General features: G+C 46.6%; 1 pseudogene; it reads right to left on the bottom strand.

Moving 5' to 3' along the window:
- Positions 1-2,660: 2,660 nt before the first annotated feature.
- LOC132401385 (kelch repeat and BTB domain-containing protein 4-like) lies at positions 2,661-9,948 on the bottom strand (annotated as a pseudogene).
- Between the last annotated feature and the right edge of the window lie 334 nt (positions 9,949-10,282).

The following is a 10,282-nucleotide window of genomic DNA, read 5'->3' on the forward strand; positions in this document are numbered from 1 at the left end:
CACGACACCCCTCACCTCCGCTGCGTTATAACCATTGGCCAGAGGCGATGCCAATCACTGTTTACGCCCTATAGCGGAGGCGGACCAGCCGAGAGGGCATAACTCCGCTGACATCTCCCGCTGCCGCCTAAACACTCCATCAGAGAGGAACAAATCTCAAAGTAAATGTCCCGCTTTTTGATATATTTCCAGTTTCCTTCGAGGGAAGTTGGGGTCGGTTGCGAAGCGTCTCCTGCGGCTGGACTATGAAGCATCGCTGAGAGGTAGGAGGAGACCACTCGGCCCGTACGCGGGGTGGGAGTGAGGAATTTTATTGAAAGGATGAAGATTGTGTGAGAGGGGGCGGGCAGGATATTTGTCCCGGTGGGGAGGGCCTCATCTGTGAAATGTCTGAGCCCACGGTGTTGGCGAGCAGCGGGATTCGCCACATTGGGGGGCAAACTCCAGCAGTCTGTTGACCTGCAAGCAGGACCAATGGTCCAGGCAAAGTGAAGATAGGAGTGGTGTTGGGGGCCCGGGTCTTGTTGAATGAGAGGGCGAGCTAGAGGGGCCGAGTGGCCTGCTCCTGTTCCTGTTGTCTCTGTGTTTATACACGGGGAATAACCAGACCCTTCTTGGGCCTGCAGGATGTCCAGTCGGTGTTGTAGGAACCGGTGCTCTGAGCACAGTTGTTCCCAAACTGATTTGGTCATCAACATTCCTGAGTCCGTTACTGATAAAAAATGTACATTAATATCCTGAAAATCACACCAACTGTATATTAGATCCCGAGAGTTTCGGCAGTTTGGAAACATTAGATAAGAGTCTCAGTGCGCTTTTGTTTCCCGGGGTTTGTTTCCTCGCCTTAATATCGTTGGAGTGAAGAGGGAGTTCAGAGCCGACACAGCGGGGTCCGATACAGCTCAGACGCGGTAAGTTACAGGCGACACTCCGCTCCGGATCAATCAGCACCGGAGCATTTAGAATAACGCCGCAGTAATCTGGAGCAGGTCAGGGAGAATATTAAATAAAACGAACACGGGAACTTTCTGATCCGATCTCTGGACAGAGTGTGAAGGAGCCGTGGCAAAGAGTAGCTGTGGAATTTAAAATAAGCGAACCGAGCCGGGCCCGTGTGGGCGGAAGCCGAGAAGGAGATCAACGCCTGCGAATTGGGAAGTAAATCTGCAACCAGATTTGGAAACTGTCCATGGACAAAGTCGGAGACAGCGGGGCAGAGCGGTACCGAATAGTAGGAACATATATGACGGGATCGCGGGAATCACTGTCGCTGAGAAAGTTACCGACGCTTTCTCGGCTTTGCAAATCAGTCACAAACCTGATTGACCGAGATTTACTTTGGTTTTCCAAAACGTTTTCGGCCTCCTTCCCGAACCTGCTCTCCGTGCAGCGCCACGAATTGTAACGTTTCCCCAGTATTGGGCACATTTGAGGCGCCGGCGATCCCCGCCTTCCGCGTTTTTAAGCTTCGGGAATGAGTTGCTCCCGATTTCCAGCATCTCCCTGCCCCGAGACCCACTACGCGGACAGACAGTAACTTTCCCGCTCTTTCTGTTGTTTCCAGTGAATTTAGTGGCGATGGTGATCCTGTCCCGGGGAAAACTGCAGCCTCTCCACCCGCGCCACTCGCTACCTGGTGGCCACTCCAGCGGCGGATCTACTGACCATCGTGTTTGCGGTGATATTGTGGCGGCTCAGTTATTATTACTTCCCCGGGACTTTCCTGGACATCAGCCCCGTGTGCAGTCTGATTTCTGCCCTGGGAAAGGCAGCCACAGACTGCTATGTCTAGTTCACCGTCTGCAGTGTTCTCGTGCGGTTTGCTGAACACCAAGTTAAACCGAAGCCAATGAAGACAGATTCGAAGCGAGATTAACCGTTTACTGTTCACTCCTCCACATTAACGTATGGTGAAGACTTTTGATAAAATAATCCAAAATATATTCAGTATCTGCTTCATTCTTGAGACCACGCGCGCTCTTTTCTTTTGGAGAGTGTCTTCAGCCACCCGGGGAGGGAGTGGTCGCGTCAAACCGCCGCCAGGCTCAAGCCGCCACGCGCGCGCTCCAACCGCCGCTTCCTTTAACAGAATCCACGTTAATATTTTTACTTCAAATACTGTCATATGAACTTACAGCATTCCTTCTATAACGTTTCTTTGTGGGTAGAGACGGAGCTCTTCATGATCCCCGCCTTTCCACCTTCTCCGAACCGGAACTTACACACAAGACGTGACAAAACCAGAAGTGACGTCATCGCATGCTGCGACACGTCACATGCTGCGATAAAGATAATGAACTTTAACTTTAACTTTAACTGGAAATGGTTGCAAATAAATTATTTAAAGCAGGAATATAATAAAATTAAATAAATGCTTTAAGGGCAACACACTCCCCACCTGACCTTAGTAAGCTCACTGAACATGGTACAGAACTTTAATCTCTAGATCAGTCTTTAAGTAGATGTCGAACTACTTCTGCAAATGGTCTCGGTCCGGAAAAGAACAAGAGAATAGTTTGACATTGTTTAGGTCAATTAATGTCTTAGTAAACAAACATAGTACTGAAATTTTGTTGTCATCTGCAGTAGTTTATGAAAATAACTTCGTGCACTCAACAAATTAAATCCTAAAGACTGCAGTTTACTGTACTTGGTTAGAATCACGCCGATACAAATTGCCAATTTGTCAGCAATATCTCAAATCCACTTATCACTGATACTATAGATGTGGCTGGGTTCAGTTTTCATGTTTTGGTATCATCTTTTTTGCATTTGTCTCTGTAAACATAAATCCACCCATTGCAGCTGGAAATCTTCCACAGGGAGGGCACAGGACTCCAAGCCTCTGGGAAGAGCAGTCTGGTGAAGCTGTCAATCAGTGGATTGTAACACAGCAAAGAATCTCCCTCAGCTACTATAAAGACCAGGTCCTTGGTTAATAGCAGCATAATAGCACAGTGAATACGGCCTGCAAAAGGGAGGAGATATGACTTTAACTGGCATACCCTGGAACGCGTGTCAAAAACGCTAAATGAGACGAGATGGTTTGGTAAAGAAGTCCAGGTCATTCTGTTCCCCACCCAGTAGATAGATAGTTCCATTAAGGTTAACACCAGCAACCCAAGACAATGCAGTCTCCAGCTGATTAGTCTCAACCCACATATTATCACAGCACTGGGATGTGTATCCTGAAGGGATTTTCCACCCATTGAATAAATGGCATCTTCACTTGGGACAGATTCAAGCGTGTGCTGAAGTCGATCTCTTGGCAGTGCTGCGCATTGTTCCCAGTTCATTGTCTCCTTGTTGCACTTCCACATCCGTCGAGGAATGGAGCCACCTACGACATACGGGTCACTTCCGTGCTTGCTTGCAGCAGTAATCTGCTGGCGAAAACGATTTTGCCCAGTGACATTGATAGCATCATCATCACAGTACAAAGACTCTCCCAGTGAGTGTGTCCGAGGGTCTTCATTTCCCATCACGTAGAAATGGGCAATTTCACCAATTTCCTTTAAACTGGATTCCAGGTTCTCAAAGTATTGTGCTCGTTCTTCCTTGTCATGACCAATCCAAGTTTCTATTGCTTTGGCTGCTGTCTGAGAGCAGGGCACATCACGTGGGACATGAAGCTGCGCTTAGGTCTTGAAATGAATCTCTACAAGCTTCCCATCTGCTCAGCTTGTCTTAGGGTAGAGGAGTGTCCTAGTTAGAGATGTCGGAGGTAATCTTGCTGAGGAGGGTTCTTTCCAGGATCATAACTGGTGCCCGTAGACCCAGGGAATCGAAAACACTGTTGACAGTGGAGAGAACTCCACGGTGGGTGAATAGTTTGTTTGTGGTCGGCACGGAGAACGTGAATGTGTCAGTTGTGATCTCCTAAAGGAGGCCCAAGCTTCTTTGTATGGGTATGGTTTCTCCACCTAGATCTCGGTTCTTGATCGCTGGAGCACTGCCATCAGGTGGGCAGGCCTCAACGACTGCCTGCTGTTTGCTGTTTGGCAAGCGCTGGCATGGTCCTCTGAACAGTAGATGGGAGGCTCAATTGTTTGCTTCATCTCTAAAGACCTTGTTTTTAAGAAGATGGCGTCTTCCACTAATGGAGCAAGTTTATTGTCGTACTCATTTTGAGCGAAGACTGACTGTCTCATGTCTTTCAAGTTATTTCACTATGTTTCTTACTTTGTTGTGCTTCTTTGATACACATAACTCTCGTGGAAGGCTGAAAGATTGAATGGCGGCCACTCTCCAGCTCGTTAGTCTTGAGCGTGTTAACTGTTGGTTTGTGTACGATGCCAGGGCACACCTCTCCTATCACCACCCAGCCCAGATCCAGGCGTCGGGCGAAGGGGGCGTCGTGTGTTCCATTGACCTGCTGCCTGACCTTGTGCACCTGAAGAACGTCTCTTCCGAACAGCAGGAGTTTTTGGATTCAGTTCTAGGATGTGTTTGGCAACGTGGTGGAGATACGGCTGGTGTAGCACAGCGCTTGGCGTCCGAATCTCGGATCGGTTATTTAAGATCTCGTTGCACTCCAAGAGTGGAGGGAGACAGATGACAACTTTATCATCCAGCGACTCGAGCTGGAAGCCTTCGGCCTTCCTTCAATATGTTTCTACGCTGCCTGAGCAAGGTCTAAGGTAGTATGGGAACTGATTACTCTGTACGTTGAACAAGTCAAAGAACTCTGGTCTGACTAGTGAGCGGTCGTCCAGAATTACACAGGCTTTGATGGCCTTGTCTTTGACTCCCTTAGGGTATACCTTAGTGAGGCAGATCTTTGAGCACCAACGGCTTGACTGACTTGAACCGCAAACTTCTGTGCAGCTCGAGCTGTGGACAGTTATATCGGGGTGATCTCCCACCCCGCTGTCCTCTTGTGAGGGTGGAGGAGTCCTGGCAGTTTGCGGTAACGGGACGGGATGCATGGCCCATCGTGATTAGTTGAATTCCCAGCACTTTACGGGGAGCGTACACTCTTTCTTGAGGTGGGAGGTAGGGGAACAGCACTTATATCAAGTTCTTTCCTTAAGAAGGGCCTTTCTTTCGTTAAAGGGTTGTTTTCTGAACATTCTGCATTTTTTTTTTTGTGGGGATAAGGTTTTTTGTGCAATGGACAGTTCTTGCTAGGGTCATTGTTAGTTGTGGAGACCGGTTTTATGCACTAAGACGGGTTTATTGATGTTAAGATTGTTCAAAGTGGATTTGACTGGCTTGCTGTCAGTTGTGGTGCTATATTGTTTCATGAAGCTAGGGTCGTTTCGCTTCTTCGCCTCCTTGCAGACAATCCTACTAAGATACTTGAAGGCACGGAATCGCTCACCGTTCTCTTCCTTGTACACTGAGCCATTGACAACCACCTTTCCTGCCGCCCAAATGGAAGTTTGTCCACAATTGGTCCAATTCCGCGTGGTCTATCTAGATATGACAGGCCAGTTAAATAGCGATCTTTAGCGCCTTCAGTCTCCATGAGTAAATCTCCGAGTTCTCTTAGTTTAGTGTGGTCCTTGGCTGACACCCTAGGCAAATTATCCAGCCGTTGAAATAGCGTCATTTCAATAATTTCAGGGGCCGCATAACACTCCCGAAGTCTCTCCCATGCTTTGCGTAAGGCTAGCTTGGGGTCGTTGACGTACTCTGAGCGTATGTGTTTCACCTGTTCACTTCATTCCTTTCCCAATCATTTATTCAAAAGGTCCAACTTCTGGGTTACTGTGAGCAGGACTGCGCCGGCTGCATTGGTGAATGAGTAGCATTCACGGTAATTTTTAGGCTTATCGTCAGACTGGTATAGTCCTGAACTGACGAGGTCTCGTCGTACTAAATGCTGTGCTAAGGGTTTTGCTGCAGGTGGCGTGCTGGCTGGGGTAATATGTTGGGGGGCATATGACTGAGCGTGTACGTCCATGATGGGATTTGCTGTTCTGACTTCAGCCTTTGCCTCTGCTCTCACCGGATCTGGTAAGTTTGGTGTCGAGAAGTATTTGTCGTCAGCCCTTTCAATCTTGAGTTCGTCGCAAGGTTGCAAGTGTGAGTTGTCTTCCCTGACTCCCCAAAACGCCCACTAACAATAGCTTTCAAACTCAGAAGAAAGAACAACATTAATCCTAATTGGTTAACAAAGGAATACAATTCTCGTTATCAGTAAATTTTAAACCAAACAAGCTTCCAGCACTCTCTCGCAACAACGAAGCAGTCCTACTTTTAACAAAACAGCCATTTTGATTAACATACGCAAAAACAAAAGAAAAAGAAGAAATCCCCCTTTACATATGTCATTGGTAACAATATGTACCACGACCTCTGTCTATTCTCCCTCCCACTGCAGGATATCTTGGACGCGATCTGAAACATCCCGGACCCTGACACTTGGAAGGCAAGCTACCATCCGAGTTTCTTTCCTGCATTCACAGAATCGCCTATCTGACCCCTTAACAATATAGTCACCTATCACTACTGCCTTCCTCTTCCTTTCCCCATCCTTCTGAAACACAGGGCCGGATTTTGTGTCAGAAGCCCGGCCACTATTTCTACCCCCTGGTAGTCTGTTCCTTCCAACAGTACTCAGACAGGAGTACGTATTGTATAGGGGGACAGCCACAGGGGTACTCTCTAGCACCTGACTCTTCCCCTACCCTCTCCTGACTATGACCCACTTGTCTGTCTCCCGTGGCACCGGTGTGACCACCTGCCTATAATTCCTTTCCATCGCTCCTCGCTCTCAATGACCAGACAAAAGTCATCGAGCTGCACCCTCAGTTCCCTAACTCGGACCTTTAGGAGCTGCAGCTCGACACATCTGATGGCGTCATGGCCGTCCGGGGGTCTGGGAGACTCCACGACCTCCCACGTCTGCCGCCGAGCACAAGAAACTGGCCTCACACACAAACTTTCTTTCTGCAATTAACACAGGTAAACCTACCTTGCCTCGTCCCGTTACCGCCTAAGCCCTTTGTGCCAAAGCCCTATCACCGTCACTCCGCTGCCCGCTCCGAAAGCTGCCCGCTGGATATGGCGTTATTCTTTTTAAACTTTCGCGCTCAACTGGCGGACGCCACGCGCATGCGCAATCTTGCCTCAGTTTTACCTCGAGTAGTAAAGACTGCCTTCGCTCCGGATATCAGCCGTTCACTTGTAGCCTTCTTGCTCCTCGACTGACTGGGTTGATTCCAGGGATGAACTGGTTAAACAATGATGAGAGATTGAGTCGCGTGGGACTATACTCACCCGAATTCAGAAGAGTGAATGGGAATCTTTAGAAACATACTGAAGAGTTTCCTCTCATTACTGTTCATCGCGAAAACAGAACATAGAACACCGAACAGCAACGAATGGCTTCTCTGCTCACGGTGTCTGTGCTGAATACAATGTCAAACGTAAATAAACTTCTTCTGTTTGTGTGCGAACTATATCATTCATTTTCCAACAAATTCGGGAAGATACTAATGGGAGGGGGAGGTGTAATTTATTATATCCATCATTTATCGTCTAATGTCAGTGTTTTACTTAATTCTGTCCGTGCGGTGCTGTGATTGTGCTCGTGTGTAACAATGGATAACAGGAGTGATTGTGTGCAGGGCAGAGTGTTCATTGCGTAGCACGTCGAGTTATGTATGTCTGTGCCCAATTAGTGAAGGACTGGGTTTGTAAAGTGTCCTGTACTCTCTCTCGCTGTTATTCAAATCCGTGGTGGACTATCACATCTGCCTGCTCAAACTGCCTGTAACTCCTCCGAGACAGGCTTAGCTCTGACAGCAGAAAGATAATGCCCAGTCCTGCCGTCTCACTGGTGATCACAGATACAGCAATGTGTGCAAATGAGTTTCCTGTCATTACTGCGCACCCAGAACAAAGGATGAAATTCTTTTGCCTGTGGGAGGGAAATCTGTGACATTCCTGCGGTGCTCAGATTGTTGAACTTGTTGGAATCGTGATATATTAGGGTACGCAAATGAATTTCTTGTGAAAATTCAACTGGTTGCTTCTGTCGCCTGAAGCACGAAAGGCACTGGAAAGACCAGACGGAGACTACACTGTCCTCTCATAGGAAGGAAGGCACGTCGCATATTTGACCGACATTGACCTTGTCTCAATATTGGTACAGCTGTTACTCACAACCTTAGAGTTGATCAGTAACTGATTGAGATAGCGTTTGTTTTCCAAAAAACATAAAATGACTAGTGTAATGATGAAATTAATGATTCATGATTCAAGCATTACGAAACAGAATTGCACCGACCCTCTCCAATGAAATTGAGCCGAAGCAACATCAAATGTAGATCCCCCTAATTCCCCTTGAACAACTGATATGACGGACAATGTCACAGTTGGTAAAAATAGTTGACACTGCGTGTTTGTTCAGTGAATCGTGTCTGATGTGACCACTGGGAGCAGGAGCTGCTTTAAACATGGTTCCGCCTGGTGTATAAGAACTCCTTGAATCGGTGCATGTAAGCAGGTGGGACAATTTGTACAACAGATCGTTGCTTCCGGTAGAAAATAGGATATTCTACAATTTACAACATCGTCAGAATTTACTGCCCGCTGCTTGCCAGGTGTGCCAGGTAATTTAAAGTTTTTGCATTACGCTCCGGGTATCGTAGATTAACTGTATCTTGACGCCCAGGTAATGTAATTTATTTGTATTACGCTCAGAGCATCGTGCATTAACTGTATCTTAGTACCCAAAGTGCTCATGCTGTCCAGTGCATCTTTTCTGCTATAGGACGATGAAAATATTGTTATTATTGTTAATACAATTGAATGTCAGAAATGTTTAAATATGCTTTCTAAACGCGCAGACAGGAAAATACCACACACAGATAAAGCTGGCGGAACTCAATAGGTCAGGCAGCATCTCTGGAGCGGAGTAGATATTCGACGTTTCACGTCGTTTCCCGAAGGCTTCATTAGAACAGGTTGCAAAGATACTGCTTCACATAGAACCTTTCAGAGACAGCAATGACTCACCAGGTGCAGTTACCGCTGAGTCTGCGCTGTGCCGTGATGTCCCTCTCTGACCTCGAGCAGTGCCGGCACAGTTCCTCTCATTATACCGAGGCATTTTACTGCAGGGATGAGGAGACTCGATAATGCGGAGGTATCGGTTAAATCAAAGTATGTTCAGCTGTTCCCCTCTCTGCCCACGTAAAATAAATTATTCATCTGCTGTCATCACAAACTGAAGAAATTAAAAATATATTGTCTCTATGCGATCCATATGGTTTCGGTTTAAGGCGCAAAGCAATGCACAAGCTGTGCAGTGTTATTCAGTGACAGAAGAAATGGTTATGTCATTGCCCGTCGTTTTATAATTGCAATTGAATTACATAACATATTACATATGGTCAACCTTTCGAGATACCCTGATGGTGCATATTTCAGCAGTGTTACCATTTGATGTTCAATCAATAAATGTCACTCTTTCTCCTGGATCCTCCCCGATAGCGAAAAAAAACACAGTTATACAAATCTAATGTGATTTTTAGAAGTCGTTCCAGTTGTGAATTATTCATCCTTGTTTCTCCAAGCAAGAATAAAATTGGCCTGAAACCAGAGGCCATTAATTTCTCATTTCCAGCGTGACTTTCGGCTGAAGGGAGGAGTATGATGTGTGTCCCATTACAGTTCGTTAGCTGTTTCCTTTCTCATTTTGCTATTAACTATCCAAACAGCTATTTATTGAATGTGTGGAACTTCATATCCAGGCACTGCTTCTAAACTCATATTGATTTTCAATGAATTTCTCACGACTGTTCCACTCATCACAGCTGTCTTGATAATGCTAACTTTTTAGTTCTCACGCGGTATCTGTTTTCAGTCTGTCGTCTCTCCTTTCGTGGGGCATCTGACATTCAGGATGCCTCGCTGGTATCTCTGCTTTTCTATACGGAGGGCTGTGACTGATTTCACCTTGATGATCAGAAAGCCTCGGGAGCCGTTTCGCATCTTGTGAGACCAGGAAACCCCCATCGTCTCCAAATATCTCACGATTTTCAAATAAGTACATTCTTGACCTTTTTGTTGACATAGTTATTCAATAATTCATTTTAAATGGAAGCTAATGAAAAAAATACTTTAAAGAAGTGTAATGACGTCATATAATCTGAAAATAAACCTGTCACGACATTTCATGTGCCGTTCTCGCAAGACGCCGCCCTGTTAGCGACAGCTCTTGATAGCCTCGCCTTACGGGACTGGTAGCTGGCCTTTGTTCACTTCTTAAGATAACTGCCTGTGGGTGCCCTGCTGTCAGCCTCCCGCTTTCCTTCTGATTGCCAAG

The sequence above is a fragment of the Hypanus sabinus genome, chromosome 10, assembly GCF_030144855.1.
Source record: "Hypanus sabinus isolate sHypSab1 chromosome 10, sHypSab1.hap1, whole genome shotgun sequence".
In the NCBI taxonomy this organism is placed as follows: Eukaryota; Metazoa; Chordata; class Chondrichthyes; order Myliobatiformes; family Dasyatidae; genus Hypanus; species Hypanus sabinus.